This window comes from Mesoplodon mirus (assembly GCF_964341445.2).
Source record: "Mesoplodon mirus genome assembly, chromosome: 3".
Lineage (NCBI taxonomy): Eukaryota > Metazoa > Chordata > Mammalia > Artiodactyla > Ziphiidae > Mesoplodon > Mesoplodon mirus.
In genome coordinates, this window is record NC_138978.1 from 89314537 (window position 1) to 89325169 (window position 10633).

General features: G+C 47.0%; 1 protein-coding gene across 1 annotated transcript in view; it reads right to left on the reverse strand.

The window, feature by feature from the left end:
• BCAR3 (BCAR3 adaptor protein, NSP family member) overlaps positions 1-10551 on the reverse strand; it is a 261968-nt gene extending 251417 nt beyond the window's left edge. The window contains exons 1-3 of the mRNA XM_082614303.1: positions 10349-10551; positions 9271-9426; positions 7992-8126 (exon numbers count right to left, since the gene is read on the reverse strand). The gene's annotated coding sequence lies outside the window, so the exon portion shown is untranslated. The remainder of the gene's footprint in view (positions 1-7991; positions 8127-9270; positions 9427-10348) is intronic.
• Between the last annotated feature and the right edge of the window lie 82 nt (positions 10552-10633).

The following is a 10633-nucleotide window of genomic DNA, read 5'->3' on the forward strand; positions in this document are numbered from 1 at the left end:
TAGTCAAATGTAGTTTCCACCCCATAGATCTAAGATGCCATTGGCTGAAGAGGTGACCACAGATCCTCCTACTTAGGGACGTTGTTCCGTCCCTAACCAGTAGCTAGGCGCTGGGATCTGGAACGAAACACCAAAGGTTGGCTAAGCCCTTGCACTTGCATAATCTCCCTATACCTCTTCTCACTTTCTTTCTAGCCATAAAACTCCTGGGTTTTAGCTGGCACATTGCTGCCTGAAATAAAGATTACATTTCCCAGCTCCTTGTGGCTAAAAGTTGCCTCTGTGACTAAGTTCCGATCAGTGGTATGTAAGCAGAGGGATCAAATGTAGCCTCAAGAAGTCAATTAAAATCAGTGGTTCTCTATCTGGATAGATTTTGCCCTCCAGGGGACACTGGACAATGTCAGGGGACATTTTTGTTTGTCACACTTGGGAAGGAGGAAGTTACACCGGCATCTGGTAGGTAGAGGCCAGGGATGCTGCTAAACAGGACAGACCCTACAACAATGAATTATCTGACCCCAAATGCCAGTAGTACCAAGATTGAGAAACCCTGCCTTAAAGGGAGGGGGGTGTGCTCATCTTGCTTCTCCCTCTATACTACTGACTGGAGTGTGGACATAAAGGCTGGAATCTGAGCAGCTATCTTTGTTCATGCAGTGGAAGCCACATGTTGAAGACGGTGAAGTAACAAGATCGAAGAAATCTGGATCCTTGATCATCCTGAAATTGCTGTATCAGCTATAGAGGGCTCACTTCCAAACTTTGTTACCTAAAACAGAATGAAGTTTAAATCTCTCTTGTTTGGGGCTTTCTGTCACTTCCAGCTGAACTTCACTGATAACGTTCCTCCCTCCTGCTCCTTTTGCATTCCCCTCGACTTCAGTGAGCCTCTGTGAACCCAGCCCTTGCTCCTGGTCTCTCTCCCATTGTACCCCTTTGTTGCTCCCAGCTTTCACCTCCAGATATACTCAAGAGCTATATTCATCCATTCTCAGTTTGATCTACTTTGAATTGTGATTGATACCTGCTCCAAGATCCATTTGTTGCAGCTCTGAGTCTATCAGGTCCTGCTCCTTCCAGATTCCCAGCCATTCAGGCTCTAGCCAGTCCTATGAGTAAGCCATATCAATTGGGTTCTAAACATTTCTTTGTAACCCAGTTTGCAACGTGGAGCCACGTTCTCCCAGACTAGGTACGGTCTCTAATGACCCATACAGTGTGGGTACCAGCTCAGCAGAGGGTAGGTCTGACCAATGGGAATGGACCCTGGCCCTCACTTGAGGCACTACCAGCTAGGTATATGGGTCATATACCCATGGTCATATTTTACCTGAAGAATTCATCCATCTGTTCATCTATCCATCCATCCATCCATGCATCCATCAGTTAATTCAGCACTTGCATGAGTCATTTCAAGGCTCCAGCACTGAATCTGCTGTGACAATACCCTGGAGGTCTTTCCATTTATCATTATTGTTTACCACAGGCTGAAAAATGACAAATCCTTGGCCACCAAGGAGGATAACCCAGAGAAACAGACAGGAAGGGCTGGCCCCTCTCTTTATTTCTTTACATCTTCACATTGCTAGTGTTGGAGAACTTGATATTAACTAGCCCTTTCCTTTCAAATGTGAATTCATTTGTATAATGGTGGGGTCACATATATACAACCAAATTGTCAGGGATCCAAAAGTAAAGCCTTTGTATTCAAGGGTAGATATTCCAGAACAAGGAGGGGAATTTCAGCCAGCATATTTGATGCTGCCTGAGCCTGTCTGCCTGACACCTTGAAGATATAACAAAATGCATAGAGTGGATTCTTTCAAGGGGAAAGTGGACAAGGACCAAAGAACAGTAAAACAAGGGCCATTCCAGTGGATCTCCATGTCCTTCAGATGAACTGGGATAAATTCTGAGTCTAGTCCCAAATTTCTGAGTCATGACTGTAAACCTGATATGAGGATGGAAGCTTCCAACTCAGTCAAAGTAACAGTGTGAGAAGAGCAAAACTGAATCACTTCAACTATCTTCCTTTTCAGAATATTTGTTGATTGGAGTGGAGGAGGGAGAGTATGTCTGCCATATTAAGAGGGGCATAAAGTAACATTAAAGATGCTGTGGAAGCCAGCTTCCCAGATGGACCCACCTCCTGTTATTCACACCCTCCCACATTGTATTAGAGTTGATCTGTGTGACCAATAGAACACAGAAGTGATGGTATGTGACTTCTGCGGCTAGGTCATAAAAGACATGTGGCTTCCACTTCTCTCTTAGATCATTCACTCTGGGGGATGCAGCCCTGTGGAGAGGGCTGAGGTGAGGAACTGAGCCCTCCTGCCAACAGCCATATGAGTGAGTCATCTTGGAAGCAGATCCTCTTGCCCCAGTCAAACCTTTAGGTAATCATAGCCTCAAACAGCTTCAAGAGAGACCCTGAGTGTAAACCATTCAGCTAATTGGCTCCCTGACCCACAGAAACTGTGCAATAATACATTTTTATGGTTTCAAGCTGCTAAGGTCTGGGATAATTAGTTAACGCAGCCATAGATAACTATTATACCCCTTATTGTCAGTCAGTGTATGTCAGCAGCTCAGTTAATTCTCATGACAATCCTGTGAAACAGAAATGATTTTCTCCATCTCAGAGGTGTGAAAATAGGTTCAGAGAGGTCAAGTAATTTCCCAGGGTCATACAACTGCCTTCAAGTCCTTCTAAACCATGCTGCCCCACGCAGTCCTGCCTCTCTGAGACTTTCTTCTCCTCCCCACACTGACCTACAGAAGTGAACCAGGCTGTTCTAATACTGGCCTTAGGTTTAATGGTGAGATTATATGATCATAGGATGGGGAGTATATGAGGGTTTGAAAACTACCACTGCCTACAAAAATCGTATTCTTACATACCTTGTGAAGCAGTTTCAAGAACTTGGCAGAGATGAGGGGAAGCAAATGGCATTCTAAAATAATGGCAAATAAATGAAAGAACTAAAAATTGGACAGTGTTTCTAGTTAAAGTCAGAAAGCTGATGACACATAACAAGACCTCCATGGGGACAAAGGATTGTTGGTGTCATTTGTGGAGCTATGACACAGACATGCCATGGAGAAACAGTTGAAGCCCTGAAAGCTTGAACACCTCTGGCTGGAGGATTTTATCCGTCACCTTGGGAGCCCAGGTGTGGTCTAACTGTGTCCTTGAGTCTATCTCAGATGGAGGAAGACAGCCTGGAGTGATTCTTCCGCCTGTTCTGGAATGGACTCGACTTAGGTTCTGTGGGACATCACTAGCAATAGACCTTTCCTTCCCCAGTTCCCCGCACAGTGGGAAGTAAGGGGGCGTAGTTTCCTCTGAGGTCATTTTTTTGGCCAATAAATGAGATTGATTCAGAGCTTTTGTTTTTTTTTTTTTTTTGGTACGCGGGCCTCTCACTGTTGTGGCCTCTCCCGTTGCAGAGCACAGGCTCCAGACGCGCAGGCTCAGCGGCCATAGCTCACGGGCCCAGTCACTCTGCGGCATGTGGGATCTTCCCGGACCGGGGCACGAACCCGCGTCTCCTGAATCGATAGGCGGACTCTCAACCATTGCGCCACCAGGGAAGCCCTGATTCAGGGCTTTTTGATGGAGTTTTGAGATCTGCTTATTAAAATGGACTTAATGCTAATAACAGAAGACAAGTGGATTAATAAGGGTTTGAATACCTAAGCCCTAAACCAGTGCTTTTCAAACTTTAATGCAAATAAATCACCTGGGACATCTATTAAAACGCAGATTTGGATTCAGCAGGGCTGGGGTGGGGCCTGAGGTCCTGCATTTCTAACCGGCTCCCAGGTGGGGCTGATGCTCCTGGGCCATGGTCAGCATTTTAGTAGGAAGGGCGGAAAGCACTAATTCTCAAACTTGCTTGCTTATGAGAATCACCTGGGATGGTTAAAAAAATAATGATGCCAGGGCCCCACCCCCAGAAAGTCTGCTTCAATTGGTCTCAGGTGCATCCTGGGCATCAGGATTCTAGTGTGTGGCAGAGTTTCAGGACACTGGTCTAACAAGCCTGTTCCCAGTTGCTTGCTGGTTCCCTCCTGATTCCTTTCCTGGGAGAAGCAGCTGCAGTGCAGGGTAACTGGGGACTTGGGGCAGGTACCTGGACCCATCCTGCTTCATTCTCTGCGGCTCGCCTTCCCATCCCGGGACAGGGGCAATGACTGCTCCCTCAGGGGGTCAAGAGAAGGATGGAGCACATTCATGTACTCACGGAGAACTCGGTATAGTGTCTGGCAGTATGCGTTATTACTTCATGATTACTCTCAACTGCTAAAGACTTAAGATTAGTTAAGTTTTAACAGATGATTATCCATTGTGGGCCAGGAGTGGGGAAATGCCTTTGTTTGGCGAGAACTTGGAAGGAAGAGAAGTGGGTCTGAGTGGATGGAATTCAAGGCCTACTCCCACAAACTGGGTAACTGAAAGCAGAATTAAGACACCGAAGATCAACTTCTACTCCCACAAGATGATTCAGGCAACATTTCTGGACTGCCCACTCTGTACAGGACATAGTGCTAAGCCTTGGGGAGAACTGCCTAAATTAGAAAGCAAGGATATTTAGCTTTCTAGAACTTCTGGTTAAAAAAGACAAGCTAGGGAATTCCCTGGTGGTCCAGTGGTTAGGACTCCACGCTTTCACTGCTGTGGGTCTGGGTTTGATCCCCAGTTGGGGAACTAAGGTCCCATAAGTCACGTGGCACAGCCAAAAAAAAAAAAAGACAAGCTAGGCACGTGGTCCAGTAGCTTCCTGATTGCCTACAGGACTCATCCATTTACTCAACCAATATTTAAAGGCGCTTGCTGTGATCTATCCACAAGAAGGCATGTTCCTTCCCCCCAAGATGCTTATAATCTCAGAGAGGATACAGAAAACAGATAGAAAATTATATGACTCCCAAGGTGCTTTGGGAACCCAGAAGAGGAGCCCTTCCCCACCAGCAGACCAGGCTGAAGAAGGTGGTCTGGGAAAGCTCGTGGAGGGGGTGACATGGGCTGATCAATTTCAGGTCCCCATAGCCTTGCATTCAAAGTCCTTCGGGATCTTTTTCCCACTGACTCTCTCAGCTGTTATCTCCTGGCAAGTCAAGCTCACTTCCATGTACCTATCCACGCTCTCCTGTCTGACTTTGCTCAAGATTGCAGGGTACATGGGAGCAAGGAACGCATTTGTCCTCCTCACCACAGTGTCCCCAGAGACCAGCAGAGACCCTGGCATTTAACTGTGCTCACTGCTTAAATGCATAAATGTGCTTTCTGCCGGCTCAAAGGCTGTGCATCTTTGAAGATCCAGGTCAGGCCAGGTTTGGCCTTTGTCTAGTCGTCTCGACAGCAGGTAGTGACTGCCACCTACAGGATGGTCCTATATCCTACCTGAGCTCTTCCAGGCTTGGAAGCCTGGTCAGCAGCCCTAGTCAACCAGCCACGAGGTCTGGAATCATTGGTGCTGCCTGCCTCAGACACGGTATACCTGCTTCTGCCTTAGTTTCCCTTTGTGACTAGACCCCCTTCTCTGAATACCAGCCTACTGGTCCGAGACTTTCAACCAGCTCTTCTCAAACCCTTCCCTTTGGGGACTGGATCATGTTCCATTTATCCTCAGCTGTGATTCTTGCCCTCTTGTGAATGGGCTGATGGCACAGAACCGGAATTGATCCAAGCCTGACTTTGTGACCAGTGCCCTGAACCCCAGTGACCTTCTCCACCAGTGCCTGCTGCAACCAAGGCCGAGTTAGCTGGAGCCTTTTAGACACGGTGCACTGGACTGCTCAGCTGGTACCATTTCCCCAGCCCTGTCTTATCTTCTTCCTCCATCCTTCCAGTCTGTTTGCTAACCCTTACCTGGAATTCCTTGCATGCAAGTTGGCCCTAGGTTAGGTAGCTTTTTCCAAATGCAGGCTTCCTCTCTGCTTCGCCCTCTCAGGATGTAATCTCAATCTCTCTCCCTGAAGTCCCAAACCACTGTGCCTGTCTTACCTGGACACCTTTTTACCTTGCACCACAGTTGTTTGTGTACCTGTGTCATCATTTCTACTAGGCAGTAAGCCAGGCACACGTCTTTTTCTTTTGTATGGATATGTCAACTAGACCCTCAATCACTGCTTGTTGAAGAGAGGAAGTCATAAGACAACACCAAGCACAAATCAAATGAGATGTAATAGTCTCCCCGACCCTTGGGCCTCATTCCATTCAGCCTGTATATCACCCCCCTACGTGAACCATTCTAAAACACAGCCATTCTCATGCCAAAAGAAACTGTAGCTCCCCATTGGCTATTGCATGAAATCCACATGCCTCATCCTGAATCAAGCTTGCCCCAGCCCCTTTGCTACATGTGGCCTCAATCCGACTTGCCCAGCCTCCTGACACTTCAACCCCTCACCCCAGCTGTACTTTCTTCAGGACCCATTTGTCCCTCTTTTCTGTGTTAATATCGAAATTTCTTCATCCTGGCACTTTTTTTTTCCCTTCGCCTATTCCCACGTTGCCACCTAGTTTAGTTATTGGCCTGGCTGAAACTCAGCACTAAGATTTTTAGGATGAAAAAAGCCATCATTCAAATGTTGTGAGCAGATTTTGTCTGGCAAGAGAAGAGTCTTCACAAGTCCTTCAGGGAAAGATTGTTTTCCCCTTGTTTTGGGAAACCACGCGGTTGAACACATGAAAATAAGAATTCACCCAAGGTTCTGGGGGAAGAACCGTGAGCGAACCATGAAGCTGGAGGTAGATGTTTTCAGTCTGAGAAGCTGAGCAGTCTGTTTGGTACATCATGTAGATGTGATGTCTATAGCTGAGTAGAATTTGGGTAAGGAGGCGGAGAATGTTTCTTGGGTTGCAACAAATTTAACTGATGCTATATCTGAACTTTGGTTTGTTCCTGCAGGATGTGAGATTTCTTTATTGAGAGTTGCTTGCTAATAATAACAACAAACAGTTGCTACACACTTACAATGTGCCAGAACAGAAAGAAACCCTTGCAAGGATTAACTCCTATCATAACAACTTTAGGATTTTTCAGATGAGGAAAAGAAGGCTCAGAAAAGTTAAAGATCATGCCTTACAATTAGAGGCAGAACCAAGATGTGAACACGAGGAGTCTGACTCCACAGCCTATGCTGCTAACCTCTACTCTCAAGAGTCTTTGATTTTTAGAAATCTCATCCTTTAGCAGCCGAATAGCACGCAGGGAGATCAGGTCGGTGCTTTGTGTCCACCTAGAGGGGTGGGATAGGGAGGGTGGGAGGGAGACGCAAGAGGGAAGGGATATGGGGATATATGTATACGTATAGCTGATTCACTTTGTTCTACAGCAGAAACTAACACAACATTGTAAAGCAACTATACTCCAATAAAGATGTTAAAAAAATCTCATCCTTTAAAAATTTCTTTTTAAAAAGATAATTAGTATAGTATTTAGTATATGCTTATTACTTGGAAATGCAAACTCAAAAATGTTTTACTGGTAGGGATACCCAATCACATTTTGCCACTTTTTCATATGTCATCTTGCATTATTTTGCTTATTGTTTCATATTCACAGGTATTTCTTCCAAAGAATCTGAAGTATCCTTGAAGGTAGGGATTGTGTCTTAAACTTCCACTTTATCTCCCACAGTAGGCCCAAATGTATCCTCCCTAAATACTCATTGAACTGAATCAAACTGGTACTCCAACGACCTTCTCCCTCTGGAGCAAAGCAAAGCAAGTGAAAATATTATAGAAATATATAGAAATACAGTAGATTTCTAGAGCTTCTGGGGAAGGCTGAAGCTGCTTCCAAGCTCTGCATATAGAACATAGGAATTTAAAAATAATCCTTCTGTACAAACATGAAAAGTGTTATTGCAGACTCCCAGAGGTGTATAATGGATTTGAACTTTAAAACAGCAAGATGAAGTAGCGCTTACTTTAGGGAACTCAAATTGCAAACTGCAGCGATCAGCCTACTCACAGGTGGTTATAGTCCATGCTTTGGTTCCCTCTGTTGGTAGAAAGGAAGAGGTGTTGTTTTTTGTTTTTGTTTTTGTTTCCTGCAGGAATTCTTGATTCAGGTTGTGTGATGGCTGCTGTTCACGGCATGCACTGCCTGAGAAATTCAGCTCTTAGATTTAGGAAAGGGGAAGAGAAAACCTACTGGATCTTTCTCCTTAGATGGTAACTAAATACACATTTTTATTCCTTTTACATACTACCATTGCTGCCTCTAAAGCCAGACTCATTACAGACCACTTATTAATTGTCAGAGAACACACACAGAGTTTGTTCTGCCATGGCTTTCCCAGGCTTCTAATTGTAAGGCGTAAAAAGTATACCTTGATTGCTCACAGAGTTGGTCAAACAAGCCTGGTTTTCCCACACTGTCTGCTAACCCCATATCTTGGTAATGTTTTCCATGACATAGACAAGGCGTTTTGATCTCAACTAGTGAAAGGAATCAAATATCTAAAAATTCTTTGTTTGATTTATTAAGTGGAATTAAGGACACACGTATCTTTCCTTAGCATGTGATTTCTTTCTCAATTCCCCCTTCCCAGAACTTTTATATATGAGTCTGAATTGTTACTTAATCATATCAGTGACTCATCATTTGAGATTTGGCTCCAATGCCCTTCGGAGAATTCCTTTGTATGGTATTCCAAGGAAGGATTAAATATCACTCGTCCCCTGTTCAGCCACGTGCAATTCCAAGGACCAGTGAAGACTCTGAGATGCCACTAGTGCCTGGCACATTTCAGAGTTCAAAACAGATTTGTTTAAACAAATACAATTTGAAGTCATTTTCTATTTTAAGGGTTAATTTCGTATATGTCAGAATTCCTTCTTCCTGCATGTGAGGATATTTGTTTTATTTCATTAATCTTAAAGGGGGCATAACAATGTTTTACATAAAATGCTTACTGTCAAGGAACTTTATGTATTATGGTAGAATGAAAGAGACATGCCTCGTGTCAATCAGGGCTCTGCCACTGTTTGGAGAGGCAATGAACGTGGGCCCTTAGCATCCTTGTACATTCTTGCTGAGTGTGCTAAGAATGTAAGATCCTGCTCATTTGGGCCATTCTTCAGGGTTGTGTTTGCAGTGAGCAACCTTGAGGGATGAGGGAATGTCCCTCTGTGGGACAAAGAGCAGGCTTGCTTACTGCTTGCTATAAACTGGTAGGTCCCCCAAGCTCAGCATTCCTCTTCTATAATGCCACCCATTGTGTGTGCAAGCATCCATCTGGACCCACCTGCTTCGTTCCTGGGAGAACTGGGGTTCAGAGAACCGACACGATCATGTTGACACTCTGGCTAATGCTTTTGCTGTGATAGTCTTTCATCTCTGACCCAGGAGTCTTGTGTGTTCTGTCAACATCCATGAAACTGTGACGAGCTGACACGTTAGCCTGCACGTAGGGTAAAACAGCAGATTCCTCAAAGTTCTTGACACACACCAGGGAGGTATCCCTACACAAGTTATTCAAACTCTTTTAGCTGCAGTTTCCCTTCCTTATAAAGAGGACGATAGTATCTGGCTCATAGCATTGTTGTGGGGTGAAGTTAAATAAGAATGTACAGATCCCGACTCCACTAGACCCTTCCTGGGAGCTCCCTTCCCTCTTTAGAACACGGACGGAGACTGCTTTGCTTTGATGCCTGATGTAGCTGGGCCGCGTGGAATGGAGTGGGCCACAGGGCACAGCAGCAGCTCCGCAATTTCTACGTAGGCGGGGCTCAGAAAACCGCAAGCCGATTGGAGCGGGGACCAAGGGTTTTGTATGCAGAGGCGTTTGCAAGGCAGCCACGCGATTTTTACTTAAATTGCCTCTTTCAAGAGGCTTCGGGGTCTTACTGATGCGAATTACAGGGGCACTGAAAAATACCCCCTCAGATCGACCCTCTGATTCGTGGCGACCGCGCCCTTTCGAGCAGCTGGGAGCTCGTCCGGACTCCAGCGGCGCCACCTCCTTCGGCTGCCGGCTGCCTCCGGAAAGCCACGCGGCCACGCTCGGGCGCACGCCCCCAGACCGCACACGCCCGCTCACGCATGCTCCCGGCGTTCCCACGCGCGCAGGCCCTTAACCGGCGCCTTCCACGCAGCCTCGTGCTCCGGGCGCGCGGGCTCAGCTGTTGCGCGGCGCCCGCGGAGGCAGCTGCCGGAGCTGGGATGAGCTATCGAAGGATGCTGCAGCGCGGGGCGCGTCGCCCCCCTCAGTCCACCAGAGCCCGGATACCTCAGAAATTCGGCTCTGGGTCTGTGGGGAGCGAAATGCAACCCAAACACCGTTTTACCGAACCCCGCGCAAATAAACACGCACAGGCACTCACACAGACGTCGCCGCGACCCGCGCTTGCCGCGGCGGATCCCGGCCGCGGGCGGCCAGGAAAGAGCCCGGGACCCGGGAGGGGCCGCTGACCACGCCTCAAAGTCCGAGGGGTCGCTGCTCGGGATCGGCCGCTAAAAGGTGCGACGTAAGTGCCCGGCGTTAACGGCCCGGCTTAACGGCGCAACGGCGAGCCTGGGGCCTGCATCGCCGGGGCGGGGCCAGGCCGGGCGGAACCGGCCGCGGGAGAGCGGGTAGGCGGGGGCGATCGGGCAGGAAGGGAGCTGGG